Source organism: Oreochromis niloticus, linkage group LG15 (genome assembly GCF_001858045.2).
Source record: "Oreochromis niloticus isolate F11D_XX linkage group LG15, O_niloticus_UMD_NMBU, whole genome shotgun sequence".
Taxonomy (NCBI): domain Eukaryota; kingdom Metazoa; phylum Chordata; class Actinopteri; order Cichliformes; family Cichlidae; genus Oreochromis; species Oreochromis niloticus.
Genome location: NC_031980.2, coordinates 21621967 through 21626722, shown reverse-complemented (window position 1 = coordinate 21626722; position 4756 = coordinate 21621967). Strand labels below are relative to the sequence as shown.

Genomic DNA, 4756 nt, shown 5'->3' with positions numbered 1-4756 from the left:
ACAGCAGCAGCAGAGCTCTTGTGGTTTTAGTATCTAATGATAATAAATACAAATCAGAAATACAACAAAAACAATTTTATAAAACATGAGTGTCCCTTACATGCTTGATAACTGGTCTATTTAAGTTTACTTTGAAAGATAGATGACAAGACAAACAATATTAGCAAGACTGAAGTCTACATTGCAGAAGGATGTTAGAAAAAAAAAGCTGTAAGTTTTAGGCTATATACATCTGCACTTGCTGTGTACAGACTGAGGAAACAAATGAGCAATGTGTGGGAGAGAAATAAAAGGTGGGAGAAGCTGGACTCAAATAACACGAGAGGTTAAGAGGTGCGGACCAGAACAGAATATTAGGCGATACTTTACTTGCGGATCACATTCTTTCAAACATTAGATTCTTGAAAAACAAATTTTATTTAATTTTAAGTGAGTTCTTTCTTACACAGAGTCATATTAAAAAAAAGCTCAAGCCTTTGCAGCGGAAAATTTCAGACTAAATTATATTGAAGTTTAAATGGGTTGAAGTGCATACAGAGGCGTTTCAGGAAACAACAATATAAATTATAAATATTGAAATGCTTATTATGGATGACCGTCTCAATTCTGAAGTGTATCCTTCCACAGATAATTTTTATGCCCCCAAACATGTCATGTGTTTGTCTTTTGGTTATAATATTTCACTTCTACCACTTTACTTCCATGGATATCTGTGGTTCAAGGAACACCAGCAGGATTTTTTTCCTCATACAGAAAAAGAAGTGAAATGTCTCAGAACTAATACAGGGAAATCAGTTTACAAAAGCGCCAAGCTCTAAATACAAAAATTATCAGACTTAACTATTATAGTCTAATTGAAATAATGGAATTATGATTCTCTGTTTAAAAGGAAATAATGCTATGCAAACATCAAATGTTTATGCTGATGTTGTTGACATTTATTCTCCGAACTTCATCTGGACAGTTTCATGCTTCACAACTCCATCAGCTCCTAATTAAACACCTGTGAAATAAATCATAATGATATACTGAATCTCTTTTTTCAGTAAGAATATAATTATCTAATTTAAACATCCACTGCCCTTCATTTAGCACAAGGTAATACACTTAGTACCCATGATATGACATTAGACTTGTTTGAAACACAAATCCATCCAAAGCAAAAATCAACAAGTGCAATCAAGCTCAATAACATGAACAAGAATACATTTCAAACAATGGCCACTTGCACCAAGAAGTCTGTTTTACAAGTTTGATTTACAAATATGTCATTCAAAGTTTCCACTCTGTTCAGCGGACTCACCGTGTTTTCACCGTCTGTGCTTTTTACCTAAAAAGAGATGAAAGACTCAACTTTAGCTTCCAAAATAGAATCCGTGTTTTCCAAACTTCTTGTTTAAATGTGAATATTCTCACCAGCTCTTGCCCATATGATGACGACCACAACAACTGTTATTAATGCAGTTAAACCCAAAACCACAATGATGAGCCTGCACCAGAACCAGACTGTGAAAAGAATGAAAACATGAAAAGCATATTTAAAAAGAGTAGATCACCTTTCCCCTTTGCTGTGTGAGGATCTAGTTCAATTTAGGTGTAAACAAAATCTCTAATCGTGAGCGTGTCAGATTGTTCTCTCACTTTTCTTTGGCATGCTTTTTCCAACATTTCTCCGTTACCTTTAAATTAACTCCATAATTAATTTGTGCATGTAATGTGTTACGATGTAATAACATTAAACAAAAAAATTAAAATGAGAAACAGTGGTTTCTCCTGCACATTCACTTGTTGACCAACAAACCTAAAATAATCCCTCATGTTGGATAGATGTGTTGCTTCTCTTTTTCACTCTGCAACTTTTGCAAAATTGCTTTGTTATCTTAACCTAACCACATCCTTAATTTGGTGTTAATGATGATGAAATGTTCTTGTTTCTGCACCTGAACAACAAAACACAACTCCATCAAATGCTTAATAAAAGGCTGTGAGCCGGCTGTCTGATAAGACTGAATAACACTAAACAGAACTGTCAAAATGACAAAACAATGTTCATATCATCTTCAATGATTTTTGCTGCATGTTTATTCGTTTGCTAATTGACCAATGCAAAGCTGAAAGCTAAAACCATCCTTCATGTCAGACCGTGTGTGGTTATACCTGTATTTGCGTTGTTTTCGGCTGCTGAAAAAAAAAGTTCAACAAGCTGTTCAATAGGAAACTGTATGTTTTGTTATAGAACACATTCATAAAACTGTCTCTTGGTTACTTACTTGTTGAACACGGGTTGAAAGGAAAACGATCCACTTTATTATATATTGTAACGGCACACATAAAGTCATAAGTTGATATGTTACTGCAGTTAGTGTTCAGAATAGCCACAGAAGCAGAGCATGAAGACTGTGATGTTTTTATATATGGATTGCGTATAAAGATGCCTATCCGGTCGTGGATCCACTTCACTTTATGTTGTTCACACTTTTTAGAAGTCGACACAGAGCAGTTCAAAGTCACGTTATCTCCATACTTCTCTTCAGTTACTGGTGAAAATGAAATGCATAATTAGTATTTTATATTTACTGTATTTAATGAATAGGGTTAGAGTTCGTGTTATTAGGGTTTGTGTTATTCTAATAAAAACAAAGCGAATTAAAAAAATACTGGAGGTGAAAATACTCACTGACAACGACAAAAGGTCAGTGCAAATAACAGAACCAGGAGGTGTCCATATTTTGTCAGTCCCACTGCAGGTGTACTGACCAGCATCCTCAACTGTTACCTTGTGTATAACCAGAGAACAGTTTGCGGTCAAACTCAGTTGGTCTGATGTGGCTTTTTCTTTAATCTGACCTTGATTAAACAGCTCTACTTCTGCTGCTCCTTGTCTTAAACCCTTGAAGCGCCAGGTGACACTGTTGCAGCTGTGATGGAAACAAGGCAAAGTGACTTCATTCCATCTCTGACAGCAAAGGACTGAAAACTCACATCACCCTGTGTTCCTGCAGATATGAAAGAGAAACACATATATTACTATAATTAGATTAGATATTTTCCACAAGTAGGCAAGTTTGCAAAAAATTGGTTCTCATCTTTTGGTGCACCATGGTCCAAGTTTGATGAAACAAGAAAGTTTATGTTATGAAGCAACATCTGAAGTAGAACTTTCTTCTTTTAAATGCATCCTTACCTGTAAAGTGAAGGACCAGTATCAAAACACAACCACTGCACCCATTGTTCCTCACTGTCTCTTTTCCTCTGTTACTTCTATTACTTGAGCTTCTTACACACACAGCTGTTTCCTATAAGTACTTTAAGCAACAGGACACATTTACACATTTACTTTTCTATCACATCACTCTACATAGATACTTTGATACTTTGAGGACATAACAGAAAGGAAGGAAGTAGTATCACTTCTTCATTTGTGTGTGTGTATTGCAATATGAAAAAAAGATTTTTGCTATTTTGAGCCGTTATAGTACTTCAAAAGTGTGTAGAACAGGACACCTCACAGATAAATTTGCTATGAAGCACATTTGGATTTATGTGATTTATGACATTTATTTAAAAGTCTATTCTGTGAATCAGTTGGTGTTTATCAAAGGGGTATTCTGCTCTGGAGTCTATGGTATATGACTATTTCATACAATTCTGCTTCCATGCTGATTGGACTATTGGCGAGGAACCCTGAGCAATCCACAAATAGCATGCATGTGGATGGTGGTTTAAAAAAGGCCCACACCTCTTCCTGTTAGTGTACACTATAGAAAAAGATCAATCTTTATTTGAAATTCTGCAGATTTTGTTTGTGATATTAATTTAAAGTGTGTGCCATTTTGAATATGATAAAATACACTTCTGAACCAAAGAACCACTGCTCAATGAGCCTATTACTCACTGAGAGAGCAAAATATTATCTTGTATATATTTGAATATGCTTCTTGTTTGTAGTTGAGCTCTGAGGTACTCTTTATTACATCTGTGAGCTCATCTAGGCTTCATTTTCCAGTTTGCATGAACTTTATTGTAAACACATTAGTTATATACAGTATTGAGAGAAGTGTGCCTTTGTTTTGTTTTTGTTGCTTAAAGCACCATTAGTCTCCCTTTGATTTTATGCCTTTTTAAATTTTTCAACACAAACAATGTTTTGTCTGCTTGTTGTTACTGTAGCACGCACACACACACACACACACACACACACACACACACACACATGTAAACCCATTTGTGCAAACAGACATATACATCTACTTAAAAATATCAAAAATTTAAAACTATAACACTGACAGAGAAAACCAAAGTAGCCAGCACCTAACAATGCAAAGAACTGCAGATACAAACTCCGTATACAGCAGTGACACATTTCAAGACTACATAAACAAAGTATACTTAATACGTCAATGACAACCAATATTGGTAATAAAAAAAGGGACAGCACAGATAGCAATATCAAAGTACATGATTAATGTTTAAATAAAGATAAACCACACAGCACGAAACATATTATTTACATATTATTTATTTAAAATCTTAAAGTCATTATTTGTATACCATTTACATTTTCAGTCACTGTGATGTGTGACATTGCATGAAGACATCTGCTTTACAGTTTGTTGTAGTTATAATATACACACCCCCTGCTGGACAAAACAATTATAGCCTGGGAAATGAGTAGCCACACAGGACACATTTACTGGGGTTCTTAATGTTCAGCTTTTATTGTTGGTGAAGACAAAATAAGTAAAAATGTCTTTTT

General features: G+C 34.8%; 1 long non-coding RNA gene across 1 annotated transcript; it reads right to left on the bottom strand.

Annotated features, from left to right (window-relative positions):
* Nucleotides 1-1415: 1415 nt before the first annotated feature.
* On the bottom strand, nt 1416-2404 carry LOC112842535 (uncharacterized). Its single transcript, XR_003214345.1, has 3 exons — nt 2271-2404; nt 2158-2181; nt 1416-1506 (listed from the first exon to the last, which is right to left on the bottom strand). It is a non-coding gene; the product is annotated as an uncharacterized LOC112842535 (long non-coding RNA).
* Nucleotides 2405-4756: the final 2352 nt, after the last annotated feature.